Here is an 11,155-nt window from a genome sequence, read left to right on the forward strand (position 1 = left end):
AATGATAACCGACTTACAATAACAATACATGAATTTCAGTAAATAACAATAAGCAAACAGAATTACTTCGATTATAACAATTTAAAGTCAATATGCCCTTAACATAAATCTCTTGAACTAAAAATAGTATATCTCTGTCTCTTGAAGAACTATTTAAATATTCTAAAGGTTACAAAAATGTAAATAGAAATGCATTTTATAAATTGAAATAATACAAGGAAAAATGTGAACTTACTGAACAATGCAATCTTTATCCCAAAACACTTAGAAAATTAAACATCAAATTCAACAATTTACATTTATGCGTGCTTCGCTCGCCAAGTCGCCCTTTCGAATGCGGTCTTGGTGCGCGATTTTAGGGGACGTGCCCGATGAGTATTGTTCCTAAAAATATACAATTCTGTAATTTCTGACCAATCAAAAATGTTAATTTTCATATTAGACGCGGTTCCAAAATTAGATTTGCCGCTTATGGATAGGGTCTAACGAGCATTTTTGATGAACGATATATAAACAAGATTTTGGCACATAGCAATTAAATCTGTCTTCTGACAGGCCAACGAAGGGGCAACCAGATAAAAATTGAAATCTATATGTCTCTGTTTCTCGAACCTCAGTGCATGATGACCTAGCCATGTCTCCTACACTAGAAAATACTGTAATGAAATCTTTAAAAATAAATGAATTTATTATATACTTATAAATGATATATTGAGAAATATCGATGAAATAAGATGTGTATTTTTATTTTCCGTATTTTCACTGTAAAAAAATAGTTTTCACTGCAGTGAAACATATTTTCCGTATTTTCACCTTATTCAGCCAAGTTTCTTCTTAATCAGCCAATATACAAAATTAAAAGGGAATTCTTCCTATTCATTAGGTTAAATAAAAGAGAAAAATTATATAATAAACAGAAGTTTTTCTATTCTTACAGGATTGATTTTCACCTTCTGGTATGAGAATTATCACATTTCACTTATGGCTACCGCCACTTTCGAAATATTTATTTTCAAACCACTCGATGAAAATAAATCCGGTATTTATAGGAGAAACTTGAATATCCTCTATTTATTTAATTAGAAGTAACTAACAACGTGAGCTTGACAAAATATATTTATAAATATATTAAATAGTCGGATGATTGCTCTTTTGTTAAGATTTATAACTCACTCCAATAATTTAGGTTTCCCTCGTGAATCACATTCTATAATATAATAACATTGCAAAATCGACAAGTCAAAATCGACAATAAATTAAATATCAACTGTTTTGATATATGTTTTAAAGTTTTTGCGAAAAAATCGATAATGAATTATACGCCAACCCTAAAAAATAAAATGTAAACACGGGAAATGCCAAGAAAGTTTGAGAACCAGCTTGTTTCACTATGCAAATTGTGTTCTGTAATTGTGATTGAATCAGAATATCATCAATGTTGCTCATACTTATTCATACATAAATATAAGTCTGACATTTAGCACAGACAAGCATGTAAGATATGGGTTATACGTGAAGTTGGAAGCTTCCATAGTGTGTATTACTACGTGTAATTAATTGTTTTATCAACTATTTCTGCTATATTTGTACACCATTTAAGTACTTATTCATTGTATTATAATGGTCATTGGTAAAAAATATGCAAGTACCAACAAACATCATGTTTAATTTATTTGACTCTTTTGTGAGCTCAATTCTGACATATTCTGGTGAAATATGGGGCCTGTCAAGTGCGGAGTGCATAGAACGGGTGCATAGAAAATTTATTAAATGGACACTAGGTGTAAAAATGTCTACTAGTAATGTGCGGGTTTATGGTGAGTCTGGTCGTTTCCCTTTGATAATCGATCGAAAAGTAAAAGCAGTTAAATATTTTATAAAACTGAGCAGTAGAAAAAGTAATTGTATTTTAAATACTTTGCTTGATAGACTGTTAAATTTGACTGAAAATGCTATTGACAATTGGTTATTAAAAGTGAGAGATTTATTAAATGCAATTGGTTTTGGTGAAATATGGGTTTTCCCAGCATCTGTTTGTATAGAAAGATTTACGCCTATTCTGAAACAGAGACTAAGAGACTTTTACATAGCAGAATGGTATATAGATATTAACACGTGTCCTTCGTTATATTTATACAAGGAAATCAAACAAACTTTTGAAATTCCCTCATATCTCATAATATTGAATAACTTGAAATACAGACGAGCAATTGCAAAGATACGTATGGGTTCGCATGATTTAATGATAGAAAAGGCAAGACACTTTGAAAATGCAGTGCCGAGAGACCAGCGAAAGTGTATGCTATGTGACATGAATGACATTGAAGACGAATTCCACTTCGTTTTAACATGTAAATTATATAGAGACATAAGAAAGAAGTATATAAGTGACTATTATTGTAATCATGCAAGTGTTTACAAGTTTATTGAACTTTTAAATTCGACCAATAAAAATGTACTTATCAAGCTAGCATTATATATTCTTAAGGCTTTTAGAATCAGACAATCATTTTTTAGAGAGACCAATTAGTGTTCGAACAGTGAATGTGTACTTTTCAACATAATAGTGTCATAAAAGATGACGTATTTACCAAGCTTTCTGTTTTTGTAACAAATATGTCAATTCTCGCTGTTTATTATTGTGTGTAGCCGTTGTGTTTTGTGTTTTGTGTATAATGTATGTGTTTTTCTATTTCTGTAAATATGATTATAATTATTACGCATGCTACAAATACGTGTCATATTGTATGTAAATGTCGATGAGCTGTTAATGTGCTTAAGACTAATAAAATATATATATATATATATATATGTAGGTATTCTTAAGCGCATTCATATTTAAATTGCAACCTAAGGCGCTTATATCAATTTACTTGGACAATCGGTATCATGTCTAAATTGGTTTATTTAAATATGATAAATTTTGTAAACTACAAAAAATATTAAATTCTTTTTTATGTATTTAAATTCAGAATACGAAATCGTTTTTCCGAACCTGATTTATGGGTACTATATTTTAGTAAATTGAAATTCTAATTCTCGAACAAAGCAGAACAACAACAAAAAATCAACAACAACAAATGAAATACACAGTTTTTACTTATAAACGTGTTGTGTATATAAGTAAATGTATATATATATATACAAATTACAAAGACATAAGGTATTTAGTATTTCTGTACGGGTCTGTATTAGGATGAATATTTGCAAAGTAATTCAATCAAACGTATAGCCTGGGAAATGTTTAAGTAATGGCCAACTTGAAAGAACATTTCTTGAAGCTATAATTAACATTATTGAATAATTTCATCCCATGAAGGTCGGATACCTTAAGGATGAAATAAAAACTATAAAAATGATATTAAGCATCCAATTCTGATCTCCCAATCACGATATACTCTACGGTTCTAATGTTCGTAGCTGGAATATTGCAATTTGCTCATCTGTCGGTTTCGTTTCTAATCTGTTGTGCGAAGAAACCAGAAGCATCCCGAAGAGACTACATTAATTAATTCTGATTGGTGGCAAACATTACACGGAAATCCCGTGAGACTTTGCGATGTTTCAGTGATCTAATATGGCTGCTCTTTATGTTTGTCACTTGTTTATGGTTTCAGAAACATATTATTGGATCAAAAAAGCAGGTGAAATGAGAGTAATTAAATAAAGTGGTCTTTCTATAGCCCGGTTTCGTGACTACTGATTTCAAATCTCATACAATTCTATTACGCATGGTTCTTGCGCGATTTTTACAATGTGATGAGTTACAGACCCACTTTAATGGCAAAAAGGTGAATCAGTTGGAAAGGGATGCTTTCTAGATTTAATTAATATCCAATTAATGACAGTGCTAAGTCAAGTGAATGCATAATAGGCAATACGGATTTAAGTATCAGGATCTCTCTGTCACATGCACAGATCACCTCCGAGACTGTCGATCTCTTGTAAGGTATTTTGCAAGCCAATTTGTGTCTGGTGGCATGTATTAGTGGAATGAATTACTGGTACGCATTTTAGTGGTACTGTTTAGAGAGGTACTAAAAAACTTTATATGCAATTTTAATGAACTAATTTGATTTTAAAATTTTGTTTTGATGTTATCCTGTGACAAAAGATAAGACATTTTAAGTCTGAGGGTTATCTTGATACAATTGTAATTATGTAGAACATGAGAAATTATACTGCCCAAGATAATTATCCTTATTATATTTTTGAAATAATTAAAAAAATATGTATAAAAAATAACTTACATAACAAAGCATTACATTACATAACATAACATCATTCTGTTTAGCAAGCTTACGGTACGTCGGTGGTTCTACTCTATTTTTTTAATGCGTTTGTTTAAGGTCGCCGCCGGAAAGTCCATATGGAATCAAGTCGGGCCATCATAGAGCGTACCGCCGAGATTTTTCGTCGATTTTTTTTCCAGCTTTATTGGTGGAGGAAGACCCCTCCGGACATTATTTCAGGCACAAGCGGGCACCTGAGTAGAACCACCGATGGATGGCTTCCTCACATGAAAGATTTCGACCCGAGTGAGGATCAAACCTACTCTAGTGCCGGTTCAAGCCTTATATACTGCACGGATGTGCACCTGAGGACATAGCTCCATCAGTAAAGCTGGGAAATCGATATATGACATCTACTATGTCGATGCGAAGTAAATTCCAACCAAAAAATGTATCAAAACATATCGGTAACATATAATTACATTATCTGTATTTAATTAAGTATAGCTCGAATTAGCTATAATTCCTTTAATTATCTGTTAACATCTAAATTGATTTATAGAGCTGTCGAAAATTCTTTATATAAACAGCTTATGTGTCGTATTAATTTTGTAGTCAATCAGAACCATTTCGCCGCGGGCCCAACTTCATGTGGTTCACCGAAATGCGCATCGGTTAAGAAGATAATTATGCTGGTTTCCGGTCAAAATATGTTGGTTTAAATTCCATATGAGGACTTTATTGAACGGTAAATTTTACAATTTTGAGTTACATTTTGTATTTTTTTTAAATACGAACTATTACATGACAAAAAAAAAGAAATGCTATTCTACCTTTATATAGTTCCTTTATAGTTACCAATTAATACATTGTCATTTGATGCAGTCTTTTTTCTTATCTGTTTTTTCTTCTTATCATTGGTTTAGGTTTGTCAAACATTCAACGTGAGGATAAAAAAATTGCTGAAAATAAGCTCAAAACACTATACAATCTTGATCTCTGATATGATAATACAAAATATGAGCCGCGTCACGACAAAACCAACATAGTGCGTTTGCGACCAGTATGGATCCTGATCAGACTGCGCGGATGCGCAGGCTGGTCTGGATCCATGCTGGTCGCAAACCCATTATGTTGGTTTTGTCGTGACGCGGCTCAAATAATTTATTGGAAATCAGCATCGGATGAAGGAAATAACGGTCAAAGACTGCATCAAATGTCAATACATGTAAATTGGTAACTATCGGGAAACTATACAATATTGGTTGAAAGCATTTCGATTTTCTTTCAAAAAATACTTCATATTTACAAAAAATAATTTAAAGTTTTGTTAAACTTACTGTTCAATTTCCTGAGAATGGTGTCCTCATAGTTTAACCATCATATGTTTTACCGGAAACCAACATAATTATCTTCCTAACCGATGCACATATGAAGTTGATCCCCCGTGGCAACGGTAGAGTGCTCGCTTGGTGAGTGTTGAGACCCAAATCGGAACAAGGTATAATAGCGTTGTATGTTTTGAGACACTTATTCGAATCCTGGAATATGTAATTTTTTTTCATTATTTTGTTTAAGACATTTTTCAATTTATTGGGTGAATTCCATGCACACAATGCTATTTGAGAACATAAATTCTCATTCAACAGAGTTTGTGCCAACAGTGTCGATAACTAACGTTTAAACGACTGAGTAAATGGCAATGGAAAAAAAGATACATGTATATACAAATGTGCCAAAATTGTAAAACGTTGCTGAATGTTTAGCAATGATATTCTGAGCTTCAATACAAATAAAAATGCTAAAGTATATAAAAATGTGTTTAACGACTAAATTCAGACACATGTACATCACATTTTACCTATCCTTTTTAATTTACAACTGTTGTTATCCGTAGGGAGAATAAACTGTTCTAGTAAAGTTTTTACATTGTGTCCTCCTAAACAAAATAATAACAATAATGCCTAAACCCAGTCAAATACTTCTTGCATAGCTATCGGCGATATTTGAGTAAATATTACTTTTTTAAATTTGATTCTGCCTTACTAGACGCACCATTTTTTCAGTCAATACTTTAAAAACAGAATCTAAAAGACACAAAAGAAGCACAAACAAACAACAACAACAACAGTTACAACAACACAAACATATAGAAAGAAAAACACAAACAAACAAAGACAAAAACGAAGAATGTCAAAGCACTATAGTTCTTCATTTGAAATCCGTCTTAAAGCAAACCCTCGCAGAAAATCATTCGGTTTGATCGGAATTAGTAAATATGTCCTCTTTTTTCTTCCATAATTTGTTTATGAGTTGTGTTACATGACCATTTATAATATTTCACGTTTGTAATGTCTCTTTTCATTGGATGACCGTGACGTTTATATAATCTAGAAACACAGCTGCTTTCCTTTCTTTTCGTTTGCAGTATTATAAATTCTTTATAAAAAATTCTTGACTGGTTTTAACAGAAACAAAAAGAACCAGTTTTTTACTACCACAAGATGAAAATAAATTTATAGAAAACTTCAATTTTCTATTAATTATACACATTTCTCTTCATTTTTGAAGTAACAATTTGAACAAATTCTCCTTAAATGTTGTCTATTTGGTGAATTTAGAAGAAAGTAGTCCAAAGAAACAACAGCGTTAATACGGAAAATATGTTTCACTGCTATGAAAAAAAAACAACAAATCAGTGAAAATAATGAAAATACGTTTTTTTTTTATCAGAATTTCATTTATAAGTATCTAATATCACTCTTTACACAAACATGTACATGTATATAAGAAACATGCCAACATCTATTAAAAATCATATACTTAAGAAATATAAATTCAAATTACCCAATAGTCATTTGCATAGCAGAACATTACTGGTGTTTACGACAAGCGGTCGATCAAGTTGAAGTCTTCCAGTTATCACACCTTGCGTGTTTCCCTACTAAAAACACCCTTTCTCCGATCAGTAGAAAGACTCATTTGATTTTTTTTATCTTTCAGTTCGAGTGAATAGAGGGACTTTTTGTCAGTATAATGCATCTTATTGTTAAATATACGTGTTTATTGTGTGATGAAGTTCTAATCCTACATTTATTTATAATAATATTCAAAGTGAAGATATCACACCATCAATAACAATGTTTCATTTAGCAAAAACCTCGCTTTAACAAGCATTGTTTTTACGTGTGAGATATCTACATGGATACCGTTAGTGGCAGTGAGTGGTTTTCAACAAGGCAATGATATTTCTGTAAAACAAATAAAAGTTTGGCATAATACAGCTTAAACTTAATGATAGAAATCTGGTTTCAATCTGGTTGAAAATCCTTCCATGCAACTTGTCAGTAATTTGATTTGGTACGAAAGGAAATGAGAACGAACAGGTCCCAAGGTACGAATTGTCTGACACGCGCGGCCTTAGAGTTTGAGCTAAATCAATCAACAAAATATCTTGTGCTAATTCTAGTGATTCTGTCGTATGTAATTCATTAGATTATGAGAATTTGTAGGAAACTATGTTTATTTTATAATCACCAAAGGCATAGATAAGGAAAACATACAAGTAGAAAAAACAACCGATGTTTTTAAGACACATTTCTGGGGAATAAGCTAATGTCAGTATATTGTATATTCCAAAGTAAGAGCATGTAAAATAGGTTTTTTTCTCGTAAGATAAACATACTTATGTCACAATACTTTATACAAGTGTGGTCTTCTTAGCTGTTTCATTCGTTACTAAACCTGGCTTGTATTCAACTAAAGATATTAACTTTCTTTTATAGTATCTTGCTAAATATTTGTATATATTTATTCGACATTATATAAGAAACTGTCTATTTTTTGTTTCATTTCTATCAAAATCAAAATAATAAAAAAATCATAAAATTGAGCGGGATACGGGATGTGCCAGCTCGAGCATGAAATGAGGCACAACTGTCTTCCTCCACCAGTAAAGCTGTGACCCAATCGCAACTTTTCGGCCCTTTTTGTCTTCGGATAAATTATTACAGATAATCGCCATTGCATATGACCTTTCCAATGCCAGTTTGTCTTTAAATAGAAATAAAAACAGAAATTTCATTAAGCACCGAACAAAATGGATTGTTGGTGATATTTGCAGGTTGGTGGTATTTACTGGCCGGTGATATTTACAGATTGGAGATATTTGCTGGTTGATAATATTTGCTGGTTGATAATATTTGCTGGTTGATAATATTTGCTGGTTTGCACTTTTGCTGCTTGATATTTGCTGGTTGAAGGTCTTTGCTTGTTGATGATATGTGCTGGCTGGTCATACATGTATTAACTGGTTAGTCATATTTATTGGTTGGAGATATTTGCTGTTTGGCCTAACTGTACTTCTTGTGACATCACATATAGATATACATATGCATGTTTTAGTAAAGTTGCGAAATCAATTATTTCATTAAACAAATGAAATCTTAGTTAATTCATAGAACTGTCATAGGGTCTGAAAAATGTGCAGCCTGGCCGAGACTCGAACCCGGGACCCTCGGAATACCGTACCGTGGCTCTACAGATTGAGCTATCCGGCTGCTTACACATTTTCTCCCCTAAAAAGTAAACAGTTCTGAACCGTGACAGAACCTTAGATGACTTTTGATCATGAACTTCTTTTATCATAGTGTTACTAAAATCTCTGAGAGGTAATCGTCCATTCCGACCACGGTTGTACCGCTCATATGTGCATGCGTCAATTCCACTAGTCCAACATAATTATGTTGTTTTATTTTCAGGCCCCGAAGGCAACCCCGTTTATTGCCTCCGTCGCATGACTAATTAAGGGTCGCTAATTAAGGGTCGGAGGTACATCCCTCAACAGTCTTACAATAATGTGTGCAATCTAGTTAAAACATGAATAGTTCACATTGAGTAAAACATGGCAAACATTTATTTGAAAAATGAATATGTAAAGATGGTTATAAGTTCAAAACGTTGAATAATATTACTACATCTACCAGAAAAGTTACAGTTTTTTTAATTGTGCATTTTTACGGGGCACGATTTATATGTGGTAGTTTCAACAACTCTTGAAGCTACATTATGCCTTAATTAAACAAAACATAAATACTTTTATTTATATTTATGAGTAATACACATACTAATGGGGTTAGCTAGGACGCCTGGCGATAGAATAAATAGAAAGACAAAACAGGTTGATTGTGTACAAAAGAAAGCAACAATATTACACAACAAAAACATATAAGACAGACACTTCGTGGCCAGGGCACGTTCAAAAATACTACAAACATGAATTTATTCTGACAAATGAAAAAAACAAAGGCGCTCCTAATATTAACATATACATGTATACGAAAAGGTATTTTGATGATTCACATTATCAAATTAGAAAAAAATGGATAGGACTCTATTATAATTATGATTAATGACATATATCTAAAATAGTATGGCAGTCTTTCTTAAATTGGTCAAGATATCAACATTGGAATGAAATTGGATAGCTTTTCCTTCATTTACCTTAGAAGATATGAAATTTGATTCATAGCACCAGCAAAATATAGAATTGTTTTATGAGTTTTACATTTAAAAATATATAGTGAACTAAATTGTTTAGAACATTTATTGTATTGTTTTCTTTTGTGTAACCAAAAAGCATAGTTTCTTTATTCAAGTTTGGCATGTTCAGTTTATCTATACAAATTTCGTGTATTAGTTTATTGTTGTGAATGCATTCCCAAAAGATATGTTCTAAAGTTTCATCATGAAGATTACAAAGGCCACATAAGGGACTGTTAATACATTTCATTTTGAACAAAAGATTATTTGTACCCAAAATCCTATGGATAAGTCTTACTGGGAACCATTGTATATAAGTATCTTTTGTCAATTTGAATGGAAAATTATATATATTCTTCCGGTATTCATCATCATTTGAGAGACATAGTTCTTGTGACCATTTGACCTGACAAACGGGCTTGCTGGAATTGACATTAAGCGAATCATACATATATTTAGAGCCTTTTTTTTTGGTGTCTGTTTATTCAAACTAAATAAGGTTTTCTCGTGCCTAAGTAAAGAATGTTATACATGTACTTAACTTAGCTTAGTTTGAATTTTCTAAAAGTAATATATTCTTATGTAATTGATTTTTTTCCAGACAAGAACCATATTTATTAGAACAATATTAGTCATCCACTAGCACGTCTGTTTCCACAAAATTTAACATTTTTGTACATTTTTATTGTGCAATAAAATGTTTAATTCGTGTATTAATCAACTTGGATACATATTTAATTACACAGCAACCTGCCAGCTGGCTTTGTTTAAAGTGATAAAATTCAATTTTATTCTCAAAAAATATGATGAATGTAAGAATTATGACAGGCATGTTTATATGAATAAAACATACAAATGTACAATAAGTGTGTTAATATTATAATTGTCTCCTCAATAATGTTTAATACAAAATCGTTTAGTCAACTGTGCTCATGTAAAATATGTATATATATCGACCAGAGAATTGTACTATAACGAAAATATATACCAAACATTTAATAAATATGCAGAGTACACGTTTTTCGGTTTTCAGACACTTATTTTAGTAGAAAATTATATACCGAGAAAAGCAAATAAATTCAAAAATCTTGTCACTATCCCGAGATCGAATTCTTAGATATACCAATTTCATGAACACTTTACAAAAATACTTGTAATGAAATATGTGCACTAAATGTGCAGTAAATATGCATTTACGCCGAATGTTCGTACACAAATTAAATCTCAATTACGCGACTTATTGGCGTCCGCGCCGAAGCGCGGCGCCCTTATGGAATGAGAAAGGGCGACAGCAACTTCTCGAGCCTTTTAGTCGGTCATAATAAAAGCCGATCATTCCGATCGGTATGAGGGTGCTTGATTAAAAAAATGTCTCGATATAT

The sequence above is a fragment of the Ruditapes philippinarum genome, unplaced genomic scaffold, assembly GCF_026571515.1.
Source record: "Ruditapes philippinarum isolate M1 unplaced genomic scaffold, ASM2657151v2 ctg7118_1_1_1_1, whole genome shotgun sequence".
NCBI classification, from domain to species: domain Eukaryota; kingdom Metazoa; phylum Mollusca; class Bivalvia; order Venerida; family Veneridae; genus Ruditapes; species Ruditapes philippinarum.